Here is a 12,328-nt window from a genome sequence, read left to right on the forward strand (position 1 = left end):
TTATATGTAACTAGCAATTACATCCAAAATGTACCATGATTTTATTTTAAAGGAGATATAGTTGAATATTTAATTTAAATGAATCAGATATTGATCTCCCGACGAAAATTTGCTTATGAAAGGAAAATGTAGTGCAAATGAAAAAGGATTACAGTAACCACGTTGTAGACACAAATAATTGTGTAACCATGACCTATAAAGGCAACAGTAGTATACCGCTGTTCAAAACTCATAAATCCATGGACAAAAAACAAAATCGGGGTAACAAACTAAAACCGCTGGTTTTTGCTGTGATATTCAGTTGTTAACATATTAAGAAACTCGATTCTTAGTGGATTTATATAAAGATCATTGTATCAGTATTGTCACAAGAACATATTTTGTGCTATGAAATTATTCGAAGCCTGTCATATATTAGCCCCGTAGTATGATGACAATTATAAATTAACTTTACAAATTTTTTAATTCCTCCAAATACTAAGTATTTGATATCTCAGAAAAATACTTTAATTCCTTAGCTGGATTTGGCAAAACCTTTTAGAATTTTGGGTTCTCCGTACATCTGCATACGCTTCAACCTCGTACTTTATTTCGCCTTTGTACTTTTTGATGAGTCTCCCATAGAAAAAGCACGCATCTGGCATACACAATTAATAGCCTGGTATCTGGTGAATTTTATTGCAACCTGTGTCCTCGGGGTCGATGCCACTTTTATAATTTTTTTGTTTACTGCCCTTAGCAACCAAATATAGACAATTTGGACATTAAGACATGGCTCGGATAAAAATCAAATTTATGGATTTTAATACTTACATACATATGCACATTTATGACAAGCAGTTGGCTAAATAAAGGCAACAGTAGTATATCGCTGTTCGAAATTCATACATCTATTGAGAAAAAAAAATGAAATCCGGGTAACAAACTAAAACTGAGGGAAACACATCAAATATAAGAGGAGAACTACGACAAAACAGAAACACAACATTAAAATGTAACACACACAGAAACGATCTATGATATAACAACGGCCATTTTTCTGACTTGGTACAGGACATTTTAAAAAAAAAAAAAAAATGATGGGTTGAACCTGGTTTTGTAGTATGCCAAACCTCCCGCTTTAATGGCAATGTTAAATATAACATTAAGATGACAACATTACATGACAGGACTACAATACAAATAAATGGGAGAAAATATAGGACAGAGAAACACACGAATGATAGCTAACAAAAGGTACCAGGTTTAAAATTTAATACGCCAGACATGCGTTTCGTGCACAATCAGTGACGCTGAGATGAACAAATATTGAAATCCAAAACAAGTACAAAGTTGAAGTGCCCTGAGGCCAAAAGTTCCAAACAGTTGTGACCAATACGGCTAGGGTTTTTTGCCTGGGATAAGAACCTCCTTATTATTTATAATAATTCATACTTTTGCAAACAGTGAATTTTATAAAATGACTATATGATAGATAAACATGATAAAACCCAAGTGGTGACTAACTACACAATAAAAATGGATACATTACATAACACAACCTAAATACCAGTACATAAAAACGTATTACAAAGGAGTACACATTTGTGTTTTCAGATATAACTTCGGGTTGCCAACTTTAAAATACTATTTCCCACCGTGGCGAAGTATGTCTGATGTTTCCGTTCACCATCTTTTGCTTACCTCAGCCAAATATTTTGCAACTGATATATAGAGATTAATACATGGCCTTTTCCATATCAGCCTGGGTATCATCCCGAGACCCCCATCTCAGCCCAAGACGGAGTCGAGGTGCTGAGATATGGGTCGAGGGATGATACCCAGGCTGATATGGAAAAGGCCATGTATTACTCGCTTTATCATATACTTCCGACAATAGTTTCATGTAAGGCAAATAAACAAATGCAATAACTAAAACAACCAAAAACTTTATAAAGAAGTTAAATTAATTATGAATCAAATATACTATAAAGGCAACAGTAGTATACGGTACCGCTGTTCAAAACTCATAAATATATGGACAAAAAACAAAATCGGGGTAACAAACTAAAACTGAGAGAAACATTAAGTATTAAAGGGGAACAACGACACAGCATTAAAATGTAACACACACAGCAACGGACTAAGCATTAGACAAAATCCGATGAGAATAACAAATATAACATCAAAACCAAATACATGAATTTGGGATAGAAATAGTCTCGATGCACCAGAGTTATCGTTCTTACAGCCAACAATAACGTCTGGTGTCAATTGTAGAGATGTATGTTATATTCATGAGCCTCGCGCCCAATTTTTGGATTTTTTTCCTAATACGCGATTGGGTGGTATTTACATGTTGGATAATAAACTCTTCCCTTACTTCAGTAACAACAAGAGCACGTGTATCGTGCTGTTTTATTTTAAAGAGGAGAGTTTTTTCTTTTATTCATGTTACTTAGATGCATTTAGGAATGATTTGTGTTAAAAGTGAGATGAACAAAATATTGTCATTGAATGTTAAAACTCCTGTATTTAGATATAAAAGAATCTTAATAAGGATTCTATAAGTATTTCCATATAAATCCTTGGTTAAAAAATAATATATATTGTTTTTGGTATAAAAGAAACATTATAAATCTCGAACCCAATTCTCCACCTCATCAAAAGATGAATGATTGAACCATTTATTTGAAAAAGCAAGTTTTAATTTCAGCCTATTGGTGGCACCACTCTCGTCAGTTTAATGCGGAAAAAAATATATGGGCTGATTATATAGGGAATAACCACAGCAGACTGCATCGGCCCCTCTGAGACAGTCAGTGAAATCTTCTAGATACGCCACTCACGGCCACTTCATGTATATTGACATACACGCTTTGTGTATTATATCAACAAAATCGAGGTTTTAATGGGGTCACGGTGGGGGTGGTACACAAATCATTGATTTGTCAGTATCAATACAATAGCGAATGTATTGTGTATATCTTGACAACTGATAGTGCTTTTACTCCCCCCTTCCATTTCGGAAAGATGATTGATTTGTTGTTAGGGACCGTTCAATATTTATCAGATGGATGGGCCGGTGCATTCTTAATATTGATACATTAAAAAAGTTAATGCCCATCCTTTTAAATTCTGAAAAAAAGTCCTCGCCCATCTAAAAAAATCTATAAAAAAAGTCCTTGCCCCTCTTAAGCTTAAAACAATAAAAAAATATTAAAGTTCTTTTTCTATTTGAAAGTTTGCAGGTTTATGTCTTGAAATCAAAGAATAGACTTTGGTGTAAATACAAAATTTAAAATGTGCTAGTTAATTCCATTTATATATAAATATTTAAGTGTGTATCAGAACCATACATTTTATTGTTTTTAAAACCAGCATGAATATACATGTATATATTTGATTTTATATTTGCAGCCTCAGATAAATATTGATTTAAAATAAAGGAAATAATTTCAACTAAGGGACAATAACTCTTGGACTAGTAAAAATATTATCATATGCTGAATTACTAATTATTGTCTTAATAGCACAGCATGTTAAATATAGTTCAAATACCAATGTCCCTTTATCTAATCTTTCAAAAAAGAAATTATGGTCTTTTTAAGCAATTTAGGCAGACATATTTTTGACTTTAATGCACCCTTTTTCACCTATTAATTAATTCCGTACATTTGACAGTAAAACACCAAACAACCTGGCATTCTGTAAGATTGATATATAAATGAGATAGCTGTAGAGTTATATGAAGATCTAAATTGATTTGAAAAAGTAATAAAAAAGTTTAAAGATGACTATCCAATGATTTGGCCTAAACTGAAAATTTAAGCTTTTTTTTAACCTTTTTATTAAATCCATAAGAATGACACCAATTCACCAAACTACCAAACAACCTGGTATTCTGTAAGATCAATATATAAATGAAATAACTATAGAGTTTCATGGAAATCCATGTTAATTTGAAAAAGTTATAAAAAAAATTAAAGATGACTTTCTGGATTTAGCCTAGACTGAAAATTTTAGCTTTTTTAACCTTTCTATTAAATCCATAGAATGACAGCAATTCACCAAACTACCAAACAACCTGGTATTCTGTAAGATCAATATATAAATGAAATAATTGTAGAGTTTTATGAAAATGCCAGTTGATCTGAAAAAGTTATGAAAAAAATTAAAGATGACTATCTGGATTTAGCCAAAACTGAAAATTTTAGCTTTTTTTTAACCTATTTATTAAATCCATAGAATGACAGCAGTTCACCAAACTACCAAACAACCTGGTATTCTGTAAGATCAATATATAAATGAAATAATTGTAGAGTTTTATGAAAATCCATGTTGATTTGAAAAAGTTATAAAAAAAATTGAAGATGACTATCTGGATTTAGCCAAAACTGAAAATTTTAGCTTTTTTTTAACCTATTTATTAAATCCATAGAATGACAGCAATATACCAAACTACCCAACAACCTGGTATTTTATAAGATCAATATATAAATGAAATAATTGTAGAGTTTTATGAAAATGCCAGTTGATCTGAAAAAGTTATGAAAAAAATTAAAGATGACTATCTGGATTTAGCCAAAACTGAAAATTTTAGCTTTTTTTTAACCTATTTATTAAATCCATAGAATGACAGCAGTTCACCAAACTACCAAACAACCTGGTATTCTGTAAGATCAATATATAAATGAAATAATTGTAGAGTTTTATGAAAATCCATGTTGATTTGAAAAAGTTATAAAAAAAATTGAAGATGACTATCTGGATTTAGCCAAAACTGAAAATTTTAGCTTTTTTTTAACCTATTTATTAAATCCATAGAATGACAGCAGTTCACCAAACTACCAAACAACCTGGTATTCTGTAAGATCAATATATAAATGAAATAATTGTAGAGTTTTATGAAAATCCATGTTGATTTGAAAAAGTTATAAAAAAAATTGAAGATGACTATCTGGATTTAGCCAAAACTGAAAATTTTAGCTTTTTTTTAACCTATTTATTAAATCCATAGAATGACAGCAATAAACCAAACTACCAAACAACCTGGTATTTTATAAGATCAATATATAAATGAAATAATTGTAAAGTTTTATGAAAATCCATGTTGATTTGAAAAAGTTATAAAACAATTTAAAGATGACTATCTGGATTTGGCCTAAACAGAAAATTATTGTTGAGACCATGTCCCTTATGTTTTTTGTGCCTGCAAAAGGAATTTCCTCCACACCGATAAAATTGAAAGCAAATTTTTTTCAAATAAAATAAGTTCTAGCCCATCCACTATATATATTAAAATAAGTTCTCGCCCATCCAAATATTTCCACAAAAAAAGTGCTTGCCCCTCCCCATTTTGCACCGGCCCATCCATCTGATAAATATTGAACGGTCCCTTAGGAAAATAGGTCATGCATGCATTTTCCAGAGGATGCTAGCAGCATGTATATGCCAAGCAGCTATATATATATACCGATTGGTCATTATTGGTATCAAAAATAATGTTTTACCTTTGATTTATTTATTTTCTTTCTTTCAAATTTCAAGATATGTATACTTAAAATTGAGAATGGAAATGGGGAATGTGTCAAAGAGACAACAACCCGACCAAATAAAAATGACTGTGACGTTAAACCAAGGAGTTGTATATATATATACTATCCTTCTGGAAAATGCATGCAACCAATCAATCATCTTTCCAAAATAGATTTAATCATATTGACTTTATTTTGTTTTATGCTTTGCTTTTATCCTGACCGGTAGAAATTGGACATAACTGCTATACCTCAAATTAAACATTATGGTGCTTTTTGGGGTATATAATTAAGTAAAAATAATTCGGCTGGCCGGGAGGTGAGGGGTTGGATAGGGTTAAATGATTAAAGAATAATGCCCTTAAAAAATGAAGATTAGAGAATAATGGGCAAAAACAATGAAGATTAGAGAAAAAAGGGGTTAATTTTTTGAAGACTAGAGAACAAAGGGGTTTATTTTTTGAAGATAAGTTAAAAAAGGGGTGAAAATTAAATGTTAAAGAATAACAGACCCCCCCCCTCCCCATCCAGACCCTCGGAGGTGGGTTGCATTTGAAATTAATAAAATGAATATTTTTCACATTTACATATATTAAGATTTAATAAAACACTTTGAATTCAATATTGTAAATCTTTTATTTTATACGGATCTTTTTTCTAAATGCTAACATTGTCTCGCTGTTTTACACTGCTAATAGTTCGTCCATGCGATGGTAAAGGCCCTTCTCTTTATCTTTGGGAAGGAAGAGGGGGGATTTATCATCACACGAAAAAGATGCAATTGTTGCTCCTTGTTGACGGCCTCACTGGTTTTGAGAAAAAAACAGTGCTGTCCATTTGTTTGTATATGGGTGTAGTGATTATCCCCCCAAAAAATAGAGAAAAAGTAAAATATGACAATGATGACCAAGAATGCAGAGTAGGGAATTCATAAACAAGGTAAAATAAATTAGTATGACCGCTGTGGAAACTAAACTTAAAATTGATAGAAAATAGCAAATGCAAGTTATTTGTAGTATATTTTAATTCATATGACATAGAAAAACGGGAAAATTTAGAAATATTTAGGTGAAAATTTTACGGATATTGGAAAAAGGGCTCAACTATTGCTCGGTCCACAAATATCTATGAAATGACCTTGGTTAAAGTACTGTAGTCCACCAGACATCAACGAACAATGAGCAAAATTATTACCGTATAAGTCTAAACCAGGCCGGACATAACCAAATGAATAAAAATTTTTAAAAAAAAGTTAAGACCAACGGAAGAATGAATGACAACGGGTTGTTGTCTCTTTGGCACATTCCCCATTTCCATTCTCAATTTTATGACAAAGTAATTAACGAGAAAAAGGCATGCAGCTCACCTTAGCAAATGGCATACACAATCGTGCTGTTGAATATTACATTTTTGCACACACATAAGAGCAGAAGGATGGACCTCTCTTACTTTGGAGCATAAACATTCTGCAAGTCACATCATCATTGATAAGTTCAAAGATTAAATTAGTGAAAATTGTTACTGTAACTAATAAGAAAACCACACCAGTGTCATTTATCAGGCTTTTTTTTATAGATGAAGATCAATGCATGGAAGTATGGGGCATGGACTTTGGAAGAATGCTCAGAATGTGAATTAGTATGAGACATTGTAAATGCAGTACAAATCCAGACCTCTTTTTTTTAGAACGATGAATTTGAATCGGGACATCTGGGATCCGCCCCTCTAATATGCATCTATAAAACAGAGCAGTGCTTTTATTCATTTGACATGAACTTGTTTTTATTCTATAGGTGGATTTCTGTAATATTTCTTGTTGCACAGTCATAAATTAGACTGTTAATTACATCTTTACACTTAAATCGATTGGATGTGTGCTGATTGATACTTTAGTCTTAAGAAACAGATTTTTTTACAAGTTGTTATTGACTTTGAACTTGCTGTCGAGAACCTGTACAACAGTGGCTGTATATCATATTTGTATTTAATTCATTTTTAACATAAATCAGACGAAGTTTTCTCTCTGGAATTGTTTTACATTTCTATTTTGTGGCCTTTTATAGCTCACTATGCAATATAGGTTTTTCTCATTGTTGAAAGCAATATGGTCACATTGATTGAGTTATTAAGTTCCATGTCATTTGCTCTCGTAGTGGAAAGTCATCTCATTTGCAATTATAACTGCATCTTCTTAACTTAGTTATTTATGTATAAAAAAAAATATTGACAATTATATGTAAATGTTCACTGCAAAAACTTAAAAGACTTAATAATGAAAAGATATATTTGTAAAGTTTGCTTCAAAAAATATCTTCCTTACACCAATTTTAAGCAAATCTGCCATCTTCATTCTAGGACTGTTTGACTTAATTTTTTTTATGCATGAACCCAAAAATGCAATCTTCATGTTTATACAAAAATTGCAAAAGACTCAGACCCTATCAGTATAATATAGCAACATGAAATAAATTATTCTGCACTGAATATCTTCTTTAATTTAATCATAAATTATTTTTTTCAAGATTTGTAAAATAAGAAATTTCACCAAGAGATTGATATCTAAAACAAGCTGAAATGTGTTTCCTGCTTCAGGATCAATGTAAGATAAAAAAAACTTAATTCAAATAGTTTGGGGGTGGGGGGATTGAACGGCTGCAAGATTTGGTTATCCGACATTGATTTTTACATATATCCATATGGGTCAATCAATTTTTCCCAAACTAAGTTAAGAGGGGGGTGGGGGTCAGTGAAAAAACTATGTGAATTAAGTTTTTTATCCTTCATTGAACTTTTGATGTTGTCCCTAACAGATAAAAGTTTACTACAAGTTTAAAGATATTAATGATTCATAACAATAAGGTCAAGGTCTGACAGATAAACCAAGCCTGACAGACTTGTACACCTTACAATCATTCCATAAACCAAATAGACATTTAGAGGCATTTTGTTTCTAGTATCTTAGATGAGGATCCACCATTTGAAAAGTTACACTGACTTATGAACCATGAACAAAGACAGATGATGCATGCCAGCCAGACATGTAAACTTTACAATCAATCTAAATAAAAGCATCTTTGGGGATTATTCTTTACATACATGTAGGTAAATGTTGTCACTTTTATAAAAATTGTAAACTCTAACACAGTTTTAATCATTTTATAGTTCATATTTTTTTATATTTGTTTTGCACCATTGAAAATATCTACAGCTTTTTCTTGTTCAAAGAATTAACTGTCATCGTTGTATGAATTTCATCAATGCATCCAAATTTGATTAAGTCATCATCCACAGCAAATTGCAAAAATCACTCTTAGTCCTGAATCTTCTCTTTTCTACTGTTGATAGTAGAATTAGCAAGCAATAGTAGTGTAATGTAATCTGAAGGGCTAGAGTTATAGCTCTGAAGAACATTGTAAATATCAGTTTCATGTATACACTTCATGAATGGTTCTCTGCATCTTATTTCCCTACAAAGATATGACACAAGTACAGACAACTGCTTTATTAATTGGAGACAAACATTATGTATTTAAAGAATTACTGCATGTGTTTACTCTTAACTGTTTGATATTTCAATTTGACTGTAGGGAGCATTAGGTTTGATTAGACAGTTAAAAAAAGTATTTTGATACATTGTATGTTCCTTTGGTTATTCTTGTAGTTGAGTTGCTGTCTCATTGGCATATCCATATGTTCCTTTGGTTATTCTTGTAGTTGAGTTGCTGTCTCATTGGCATATACATGTACCCACATCTCTTCAAACAGTGTAAGCTCCATGTAATGATCTTAAAAAAGGTTCATACAAAAGCTTAAATCAAAAAGGTTATTGTGTATAAATTAAGTGCTTTATTTCTTCCAATTAAAGAAATTATAAAAATGCATTGAACAAAGTTAAAACATTATATTTTTCTTAAAAATATGTCTAAATAAAAAAGTTAAGTCTTAAATTATACTTAATGTTTTTTATGGAAACTTAAGACAAGACCATATATACATATACATTAGTTTCTTAAAGCCTTACAATTTCAGCATTTAAAGTCTTGAAGCATGGAAAGTCTCCTGTCCTTTGACAAATGAAATTATTCTCCTTCAGTTGTCCATAGAACCGTGGTAAATTTCGCAACTCCATCATGTTAAAAAGAAGTGCTAGAAAATACAATAATGGAATAATCATTAGTTAAAAAAATATAAAATTTTATGAGTAACAATTTATCATTATAAAAGGTAAATTTTAATAAGGTCAATGTATACAATGAACAATGTCTCCAGATCTGTTTTAATTTGCAGGGTTGCAAAATAATGAATAATAGAAATTATGAATAAATAAAATTATATTCACTCATAGCCAAATATGGTTTTGGTTAGAACAAAAAAAAAGATAGCTATGGTAATATATCTTTAATTGATAAGATCTGAAATACTAAAAAAATCACTGACCAGTGAGTTGTGGAATGCATGCTTGCGGACTAGAGTTCTTGAAAATATTTTTTCCTGATGTTCCTACAAGAAAACCTACTGGTCCTCACTATAATGATCTATAATATCTATTGCAAAAAATAACCAGTCATATACAAGTCCTTTAAAATATTTGATTGTCAAATCTGGGGACCACCAGTTTATAGAGGATTCTGTGCTTGATCACATTATGAATGATTAAATCAGCTTGTAAATGGACGAAACTACATGTACATGTTGTTATGGAAATTCTATTGGTTATTTCAAAGTCAATTTAAAATAAACAATTATAGATTTATCCTATCACTAAATTTATCAAATAAAGGCAACATGCAGTTGTATACCGCCGTTCAAACAATCTTCATATTCAGCACTCATTAGGAATAATGTCCACTTTGCTACATTCCATTGTTTGTTTTACTTTCTCTCCAAGATGTGCAAAATTTATCTGAAAATTATAATATAAATGACAAAATTGCAACTGTAAAAGGGGACTGTAAATAACAAACAGACGTATCTACAAGAAAGTAATGCATGTACTTGAGTATGCAGTGTTTTATTTCTTTATAGGTAGTTCTTATTAATGGAGTATTTGAAAGTATATTTACAAAAACAAAGCTTCAGATATAATTACCTAGCTTTACAAATTTTTCTGGCATGGTGATTGCTACTTCCTCCGTTTGTTTTCATCTATAAGTGCCTAACAAGATTTTGTGAGGTAGACGAAATTGACTTTAAAACGATCGTATTGACTTTTGATGTTCAGAAATAGGCAGATCGAACATATTTTGACTTTATTTACTGACTTCTTAAGTTTGGGATTAATTGTAATTAACACTTTCCAATGAGACTGACAAATGCTTTTTTTTGTTATGATAAATAATAATTTTACCTGCCGTAGTCGTGCGTAAAATATATTTCGGCATTTCTCTTAAGAAAATGACTTGTTTAATGGAAAAAAACGTCCTATTTGTAAACTTTCTCTTTTATCTCCACAATAGGCTTTTAAAAAATAATCTTTCAACTGTGTATTCAGAAAATTTTGTGAAAATAGAAGAAGTGGCAATTCTTACCTTTCATACCTTAACTTTCATTGATAAAACATAATATTGACTCGTCCAGTGTCCAGTTTGAAGGTAATTTTAGTTACCGTACACATTCATGCACGTTCTAATTAATCAATAGTCATGTATGAAAGGCACAAACAAGTTTGAAGGTAAACTAATAACAACTTAATCCAATCAAATTGCCTACGATTCAATAACAATGACTAGTCCACATCATAAAAATGTATAGGGGTAAACTGGGTAGGGAGAAAATGTCAGATATTTTAAGTTCATTATTTTGCAACAACGAATAAAAATTTATTAACCAATAGATTTGCTATAATTTCATAAACATGTCATTCTGTATTGGTATAGTTTTTGGATCTTTTATTTGCGTATTTAAGGCTGTAAAAAGTTTGGCCTTCAAAAGTCAACATAATCATTGACTTTATACAGAAAATTCGCCTTTTTATAACATTGAATGTATCACGAATAATACACGACAACAAAGTAAAATCATTTCTTAAAACACTGCCAAAAATTGATACAGTGGTATTGTCATAAATTGCGCTGGAGTGAACAGTGGTACAGCAAACGTCGAATTCCCTCACACAATGTTATCACACACTTATAGTTTTATCGCAAATTAAGGTCAAGTCTAGAAACATTCCGAAAATATCCAACTCGTGTGTTTGCATATTTGGACACGCCCTCACATTACAATCATTCGAACCGATTGGATCCAGACTCTACATATATGCATATGGAGCGTCTGGATAATCGAGACTAGGATAGAAAAGTACCGTGACACGTCTTATATTACACTAAAATATAGGAGAAAACAAACGACACAACGGAAACACAACGTAAAAATGTTACACACACAGAAACGAACTATGATATAACAATGGCCATTTTCCTGACTTGGTACAGGACATTTTTAAAGAAAAAAATGGTGGGTTGAACCTGGTTTTGTGGCATGCCAAACATCGCACTTTGATGGCATTGTTAAATAAAACATCAAAATGACAACATAATAATACGTACAGGACCACAATACAAAAAATTAGGAGAACGTATTAGAAACACACGAACAACAGATAACAAAAGGCATCAGGTTTAAAATATTACGTCAAAAACGCGCCTCGTCCAAACAAGAATTACCAGTGACGCCCAGATATAAAAGTTCGAAAGTCAAAAAAGGGTTGGGTACAAAGTTGTACAGCTCTGAGGATCAGAAGTTGAAAAAGGTTGTGCCAAATACGGCTAGGGTTTTCTGCTTGTGATAAGAACATCCTTATTATATAGAAC

The 12,328-nt window shown here is 31.3% G+C and overlaps 1 long non-coding RNA gene across 2 annotated transcripts; it reads right to left on the bottom strand.

Annotated features, from left to right (window-relative positions):
* Nucleotides 1-8,696: 8,696 nt before the first annotated feature.
* Nucleotides 8,697-10,664, bottom strand: LOC143062130 (uncharacterized). 2 transcript variants are annotated; one of them, XR_012974563.1, is made up of 4 exons: nt 10,606-10,664; nt 10,316-10,419; nt 9,538-9,662; nt 8,697-8,983 (listed from the first exon to the last, which is right to left on the bottom strand). It is a non-coding gene; the product is annotated as an uncharacterized LOC143062130 (long non-coding RNA). The 2 variants fall into 2 exon arrangements; XR_012974564.1 differs by lacking the exon at nt 10,316-10,419 and having other exon boundaries at nt 10,606-10,661.
* Nucleotides 10,665-12,328: the final 1,664 nt, after the last annotated feature.

The sequence above is a fragment of the Mytilus galloprovincialis genome, chromosome 2 (genome assembly GCF_965363235.1).
Source record: "Mytilus galloprovincialis chromosome 2, xbMytGall1.hap1.1, whole genome shotgun sequence".
Taxonomy (NCBI): domain Eukaryota; kingdom Metazoa; phylum Mollusca; class Bivalvia; order Mytilida; family Mytilidae; genus Mytilus; species Mytilus galloprovincialis.